The 8503-nt window shown below is 43.7% G+C and overlaps 1 long non-coding RNA gene across 1 annotated transcript; it reads left to right on the forward strand.

Annotated features, from left to right (window-relative positions):
• Positions 1 to 800: 800 nt before the first annotated feature.
• On the forward strand, positions 801 to 4648 carry LOC150068486 (uncharacterized). The gene is made up of 3 exons (XR_016535969.1): positions 801 to 941; positions 2859 to 2931; positions 4026 to 4648. It is a non-coding gene; the product is annotated as an uncharacterized LOC150068486 (long non-coding RNA).
• Positions 4649 to 8503: the final 3855 nt, after the last annotated feature.

Consider the following 8503-nt stretch of genomic DNA (forward strand, 5'->3'; position numbering starts at 1 on the left):
TGTCCATAGAATTTGGTATGCAACTTTTGAGTCCTCGTTCTTGTACTGTTTGGATCTTATAGCCACATATTAAGGATACCATGCACCTTTTGTTCCTTTGGTCTTGACTTTTCTCATTCAGCATGATTTGCTCTAGATTCATCCACTTCCCTGCAAATGCCATTACTTTATTTTGTCTGTTGGCTATGTAGAATTCCATTGTATATATATATGCCACGTTTTTTGTATCCATTCATCACCAGTATGGCATCCGGATTGTTTCCATCTCCTGCCTATTGTGCATAGTGCAGAGATAAACACAGCTGAGCAGGTGTCCTTATCATAACTTGGGTTATGATGTTCAGGGTAGATGTTCAGAGATGGTATGGCGGGATTGTAGGGAAGGTCAATTTTCAGTTCTTTAAGAAACGTCCACCCTGCTTTCCAAAGTGGCTAACCTAGTTTACAATCCCACCAGCAGTGCAGTAGGGTTCCTTTTTCTCCACAACCCTGACAGCATCTGTCATTGTCTGAGTTCAAAATCTTGGCCATTCTTGTTGGGGTAACGTGGTATCTTAGGGTTGTTTTTATTTGCATTTCCTTTATGACCACGTGTGGGAGTAACCTGCTTGCTCTCTACCCTTAATCAAGTACACACTCAGTGTGTGTACCTGACTGCAAGCAGACAGGAGCCAGAGGGCGCCTGGCCCCACCCACCTGGAGCAAGTGGGGCGTGTCTCAGGACACCATTGGCTGACAGTGGTCCATGTTTGATGATGTCACTGAGACCGCTCAATCTGTATTTAGGGAGCACGTTTTGTGGTATACTTAGACCTGCACCAAGATTCTTGGTCTCCAGAGTCTGTTTATTACTCACAGGCTCCATCACCATCTTATCCACCACGTGGATGTCTGAGAGGGACACCAACATGTGGCGCCCAGACCTGGGGTTTGGCTAGCGGGTAAGTGGACCTCTTCAAGCAACTATAGGGAACATAAACTCTCAGAGAGATGAGGTTCGTGTTCTTAAAGGGATCTTGGGGAGTAGGCAACTTTACTTTTTTGATAATATGCTTGAGGGTATTGCTCTGTCTCTCTGCCCATAAAGTATTGCAGGCAGGATACAGGATGAGTCCATATGGAAAAAGATAGCTCAGCGGGGTCAATGTATTGGTGATTTGCATCCTTTTTTTTCCCCATTGTGGCCACCATTCTGAGTTGCCTTTGGGATCCAACCACCTCGTCTCCGGCACTGGTCGGCAAGAGTGGGGCCCCCTTGGAAGAATTCTCCACTGCCCCTGTAGATGAGAGCACAGCCTCAGCCACGATGGCTGTGGCACTTATAGATAAGGGACCAACCACTAACCCCTGCCAACTCGCTCCTGTAGATAAAGGTGTGGGCCAGCAAATTCATCCATCTCTGATTGATTTCAAGCTCAAAAATGAAAGCAGGCCCCCCCCACATCCTGGTGGGTCATGCCTTCGGCCTCCTCAGGAATCCCCTGGGGTGAGGAGCCCTTCCCTCAGTAATCCTCTCCCATGGTTGCTTGCCAGGTGCCCTTTACCCTCAGTCAGACAGCAATCCACCCTGGCAGATCTAGGAAAAGCAGGAAGTTCCCACCTCCCATAAACTCCGCAGTAGGCCAGGCTCCAGGGCCCGGGTGGTCTAGAAGCATCTCCCCATGGTAAATATGCCCATGGGGGCCACCCAATCACAGCTCCCAAGTCTTTCATCAATTCCTAATAATTTTATGCTACTGAGATAAAGGATTGCCTTTTTTCTACCTTTTTTCTATAAGCAGTGGTCTTCCTTTGCCCCTCCTCCTATTACAACCCTTTTCGGGAAAGATGCCCAGGTTAAAAGCAAAGGTCTCCAGAGGTAAAGTAGAAGTCGATTGACACCCCCTGTTTTCTTGAAAGTGCACTGTGGCCTAAAACAGAATATGGTCAAGGGACGCCTTGACCTGTTTTAGGGTTCTTGTCAGTATCAGGGTACGTCTGAGCAGACGTGCGGGTTCGAGTCCCACCGGCAAGACATGTCTAAGGGTATCTACCCAGCCCAATTTTCTTGTTGTTTTGTTTTCCCTCTTGCTTGAGGATGGCCTCTGCTGGCCGGCTACTAGGAAATAGTTTAAGGCCAGACATGCCATCAGAAGTTTAGGGGTTACTTAAAAGTCTCTGCTTCTCTGTCTTGTCCATGTTACATGTTTTTCCTTGTCCAGTTTTGTCTTTGAAATTGGTACCAGTCCTAAATATGGATCCTTGTATTTGAATCTTTTGAGAACTCCAGAAAATGTACAGCCGATATTAATTTTGTGTGCTTTTAAATGTTTGAGTGTGAATGTGTGTGAGGGAACGTGTTTGAGATTATACTTGTACAAAAGTATTCAAGTTTATACTTGAAACTAACATACAAAAAATTGCTAGTTGGTTTAATCTAAGTCTAAACTCCAAGCAAAGTCAAATGCCTCTAGGGATTTGTATTGTTTTAAAGAGGAACTACTTTAAAACCTACTATTGTAATGCTTAGAGCTATTTACATTGTAAACAATGTATTCTGCTTAGCAAAAAGGCATCAGGGAACATGGAATTTATTTCCTTGAGTTTAAATTTGAAGATAAGTATCAGAAATTTAAATGTGAATTTATCAGTTTCAAAAACTTTGCCTATCTGTTTTTTAGAAAGGACAGGGCTTCATCCTGCCTCTCCCTAGCAGACTGGCACTGGAAATATGATGGTAAAGTGGGTGATGCGATTAGTATTTCCTAAAATGTATTAAATTGGGGAAAAAAGGTTTTAAAAAGAGTAAAAGGGAAAATTAGGGATAAAAAATGATTTTTTAATTGCTATTTCAATTCTCCCTTGTAAATTTGTAACAGTTTCCAGTGGGCCCACAGAAAAGATCAGTAGGTCCTTATTCAGATGTACATTTGGCCCTTACCAAAGTTTCAGGTAAGATTATGTTCAGAGAAGTCTTTTTAAGCATGCCTTACTAATGCCTGTGTTACTGGGCAGGAACTTGTAAGTATAATAGTGGGTAGTTAAAACTTAAGATTGTCAAAATTATGGGTAGTTCACAATCCTCATTTTGCTCTAAGCCCTAACTGAGCAGATTTTGGGTTGACACCAGCCACAAATTCAGGAGAGAAGCTTGTGAACCTGAGGCTATGTGCCTATCAATCTGTAAAGTAGGCTAAGCTTTTAGGGTCCCTGGTCAAGCATAGAGACAACGCCCCTGAATCAGCTTGAAGAAGACGGATCTTCACCCAGATTCCACTCCTGGGACTTCAGCTAGCCTACTCTTGGCCATTGGCCCCCTTAAAAACAAATAAAAATGGGGGAATACAGGTACCTAAGGCATTGGGCCACAAGAAAAGCTTGTTGATACTTTATTTACATTAAACTTTAAAATTTCAAATCTAAAGGATTTTCCCCTGCTTATAAGCATTGGGGCACCATGCTACCTCGCCAAACCCTCCTGCCCCTTTTCCAATGGAAGGACCTGATCACCAACACCTGGCAGGAGCCAGCCCCTCTGTTAACAATGGAGCAAGGGTTTGACTCATATGTGCCATTATAAGGAGACATGGACTGGGAACCCTATGAGGTTGGCCCCAGCCCTCACCTCTACAGGTGCAGACCAGAGTATAGAAGGGTTTCTTTTGTGGACGTTGGCCATCTCCCCTACTTAAAATCTCCCTTTGGGAGATTCACCCTGCAGGTGAATTTGCCTGAAGAACTAGGGTGGTAGTCAGTGACGGGCAAGATCCCCAGAGAGGGGCAACCTAAGACAGGCACACCCTCAAGTAAGGCAAGCACCTGCTAAGGAAATAAGGGGGAGATGTGGAGCATGTCACAAATGGAAACTCATGTACCTGCTGGTCTTGGAACCACACCAGGCTGAGATGGCGAGATGGCGCCTGCCGCCTGATCAGAGGGCGTGGCTATGGTTTGTGACATAAAATAAGGCCATCTCTGGGATACGCCCCTAACCCTTCTCTGACAGTGCGTGATCCATCTTCTTTGTATAACTGTTAACTCTCAAGTTTCAGGAACAGGCAATCTGCAAGTCCTTGCCACCATGAAATGGCCTCTCAGTGACACTGCTGCCAGCTACAGCTAGCTGACTTGGGTCCTGCCTCCAACTACGTGACCTCACAAATACAGCCCGGGACACTGACCTATACAGAAAAACCGCCCTGGACTGCTCTGCCAGACATGGATGCCACGGACTCTCCTCAAGGCTACCTCATTCTGTCTACCCCGGCAGGGGAACCAGAAGAATCAGGAACTGTAGGGGCCCGGAGTAATAAACTTGACTCCCAAGCAGGGGACTGTGACATGCTGGGGTGGACATGGGGGCTGTGATTCCCGTTTACCCCAATCCTGTTTCTGAAACCCACCTAGCCCTAGTCCTCTTTGGCCCACCAAGCCCATTGCCACAGCAGCAGGACCCCTGTTTTCCATAGATAAGTTGGTTAGGCCCCACATGAGTGTCCATAAATAAAGAAAAAGGGGGGAGATGTGGCAGTAACCTGCTTACTATCTGCCCTTAATCACGTACACACTCAGTGTGTGTACTTGACTACAAGCAGTCAGGAGCCAGAGGGTGCCTGGCCCCACTAACCTGGAGTAAGTGGGGCGTGTCTCAGGACACCATTGGCTGACGGTCATCCCTATTTGATGACGTGATTGTGACCGCTTGATCTGTATTTAGTGAGCACGTTTTGTGGAATAAACTTAGACCTACACCGAGTCTTGGTCTCCAAAGTCTGCTTATTACTCATGTGCTCCACCGCCATCTTACCCACCATGTGGGCGTCCAAGAGGGACATCAACAACCATGGATGATGAACATTTTCTCATATGCTTCTCTGACATTTTAATCTCTTTTTTGAGAAGTCTCTCTTTATTTCACTTGCTCATATAGTGAATGGTTTGTTGGGTTTGAGGGGGATTCGTTTCTTGAGTTCCCTGTAGATACTGGATATTAAGCATTTGTCAGATGCATTATTGCTAAATATCTTATCCCAGTTGGTTGGCTGTCTCTCTACTTTTGTGGCCATGCTTTTATATGTGCAGAAACTTTTTATTTTTAGGTAGTCCCATTTATTGAGTATTTCTCCAATCTGTTGTGACCCTGGGTTTCTGTTCAGGAATCTTTTGCCTGTGCCTATGAGTTCCAGTATCTCTCCTACTCTATCATGTAGCAGTTTCATGGTTTCCAGTCTGACATTGAGGTCTTGGATCCACTGTCAGTTAATGCTTATGCATGGCAAAAGGCTAGGGTCAATTTTTAGTTTTCTGCATGTGGCTGCCCAGTTTTGCCAGCACCAATAATTGAATAGACTGTGTTAGTCCCACTATGTACCTTTGGCTCCTTTGTCAAATACAAGTTGACTATAGGTATGTGGTTCTATTTCTGGATCTTCTATTCTGTTGCACTGATCTTCTGGTCTATTTTTGTGCCAATACCATGTTGTTTTTGTTATGGCTCTATAGTAGAGTTTGAAGTTTGGTAATATGATACCACCAGCATTGCTCTTTTGCCTACAATTGTTTTGTCTATTCTAGGTACTTTCTTGTTCCATGTGAACCTTTGGATTGTATCTTCTATTTTAGTAAAAAATGTGTTTGGGATTTTGATGGGGATTGTATTGAATTTGCATATCAATTTTGGCAGTATAGCCATTTTCACTCCATTGGTTCTCCCTATCCATGAGCATAGGATACCTTTCCAATTCCTAGTCATCTTTTAATTTCTTTTGTTAGTCTTTTATAGATTTCATTAAATAATTCCTTTACATCTTTGGTTAAGTTAATTCCTAAGTATTTTCTTCTTTTGGGGGCTATTGCGAATGGGATCATTTTCTTGATTTGGCCTTCTGCTTGTATATTGTTGGTGTACAAGAAGGCTACTGATTTCTGAAGGCTAATTTTGTGTCCTGCCACTATGCTAAAGTGGTTTATTAATTCTAGGAGTTTCGGAGTCGAGCTTATTGGGTCACTCAATTAGAGGATCATGTCATTTGTGAATAGGGATAGCTTAATTTCTTCTTTCCCTATGTGGACCCCTTTGATGTCCTTTTCTTGCCTTATTGCTCTGGCTAAGGATTCCAGCACTATATTTAAGAGAATTGGAGATAGTGGGGATCCCTGTCGGGTTCCTGATTTTAAGGTAAATGGTACCAGTCTTTCACCATTTAGTATAATACTGGCTGTAGGATTGTCATATATGGCTTTAATTATTTTAAAGAATGTACCTCTTAATCCTATTCTTCTAGTGCTTTCAACATGAATGGATGTTGTATTTTGTCAAATGCCTTCTCTGGGTCCAGAGAAATTATCATATAATTCTTATCTGTTGCTTTGTTGATGTGATATATTACATTGATTGATTTGCAAATGTTAAACCAGCCTTGCATCTGTGGGATGAAACCTACCTGTTCGTAATGTATAATTTTTTAAATTTGTTTCTGGATTCTGTTGGCTAGTATTTTATTTAGGAGTTTTGCATCTGTGTTAATTAGAGAGAAGGTCTGTAGATTTCTTTTTTGGGGGGGTCTTCCCCTGGTTTGGGGATGGGAGTAATACTAGCTTCATAAAATGAGTTTGGTATTGCTCCTTCTGCTTCTATTTCTTGGAAGAATTTCAAGAGAATAGGTGTTACTTCATCTTTAAACGTCTTGTAGAATTCCACACTGAAACCATCTGTACCTGGGCTCTTTGGTTGGCATTTCCCTGATTGCTTCCGCAATTTCATTGAATGAAATTGCTTTATTCAATTTGCTTACCTCTTCACTGTTCTGTTTTTTTAGCCTATATTTATTTAAGAAATCATCCATTTCTACTAGATTTCTTGTTCTTTGAATGTAGGCCCTGGTAGTACTTATTCATAATGGACTGAATATTCTATATATTCTTGAATGATATTTTTCCAAACTTTTCTTGCATTTAGGGTTTGCATGGAAAGGTCCGCAGTTATTCTAACTTTTTTCCTATCGTAGTATAGCTCTTTCTTTGTTTTTGCAGCATTTAAGATCATCTCCTTGGTATTCAGGCCTAGTGTTTTTACTGTGAGGTGTCTAGATGAGTTCCTTCTAGAATCTTGCCTGTTTGGAGTTCTGAAACCTTCACTAATGTGAGTATTTTTTTTTCCTTTTAAGGTTGTGGAAGTTCTCTGCTATGATTTTGGTGAATAAGGGTTGCATTTGTTTATCCTGGAACTCTGCTCCTTCATCAATCCCTATTATACAAAGATTAGATTACTTGGCTGTGCCTGCCAGGTCCTGGAGTTCTCTTTGGTGAAATCTGACTGTTTTCTCCAGACTGATGATTTTCTGTTCCAGCTCTCACGTTTTATCTTCCATTCCTGATGTCCTATTCATCTAAGTCAATCTCTTGCTTAATGCATCCGTTTTGGCTTGAATTGTGGACACTGAGCTGCTCATGTCTGCTGAGAAAGAATTAATCTTTTCTTCCATTTCTCTTTTGAATTCAAGGAGCTCCTTGGTAATTTCATGCTTATATTCCTGGAATTGTTTTTGTAACTCTGTTTTAATCTCTTTAGTCATGTCAACAATCATCTCCTTGAATAGAGTCATGTTTCATGTCTCTTCAGGTGTCATTTCTTGGGATGGTGACATCTCTCTCATCCCTTCACTCTTGTTTCCTTTATGTTGTAATTCGCCATTGAGCTTTCTGAGGCATCAAGGACTGGTGTTGCAGGTTCACTCTGTGGTCAGTAGGTGATGGTCTCTACATGGTTTGGGACTGGTGGTCCTGGAATCTGTATATGTGTGGTTCTCAACCAAATTGGTTCTGCTGCTGACTAGGTCAGAGTTTGCGGCTTTTACAGATGTTCGGCCTGTTCCCAGAGACTATGTGCTGCTGCAGATCTAGCTCTCAGCCCAACCAGTGGCCCCACAGTGGGCCGTAGGATGGAGTTGCATACTTCATTCTCAGGTAGCCCAGTGGATGGCTAGTTTGTGTGCCCTGTTCCCAGGGGCGGAGCCCAGCTGAGGGCCTGGGGTTTGGGAAATTCTGGGAGCTCTCAGCTAAACCAGCCAGACTGGTTTCTGCCCTATTCCCAGAGGCGGGACCCAGCTGAAGACATGGGCTCAGAGGGCAGAGCCGGGACTTTCTAGCTCTCAGAGGGCAAGCTCGGCCCCTGCTTGTCTGCCCTTCAGTTCTATGCTGTGTTTCAGCCACTTTGGCTGAGAGTCTTTCTGTGACTCGGTGGGGGACCCCTTAGTGCTGTCTTGCTGGAGGCACCCTGCTTAGGTTTGGTTCAGTCAGATGCTGGCTAGCAGACTCCTGCACACCTCCACCTGATATTGGAAAGTAGGGTCTTAGCGCCCCTCAGTTCCCTCAGTCTCCAGTTTCAGTGGCAGAGAGTGGGCAGGTGGGAGCAGGATCTTAGCGCCCACTTGCCTGTCAGTCAATGGCCTGGGGGAGGGGGCTGTTTGGGGAAGGGAAAGGATTCTGAATTCCTTGAACCCCTGCACTTGCCAGTATTTCTTAG

Source organism: Megascapheus bottae, chromosome 1, assembly GCF_031878675.1.
Source record: "Megascapheus bottae isolate mThoBot1 chromosome 1, mThoBot2.hap1, whole genome shotgun sequence".
NCBI lineage: Eukaryota > Metazoa > Chordata > Mammalia > Rodentia > Geomyidae > Megascapheus > Megascapheus bottae.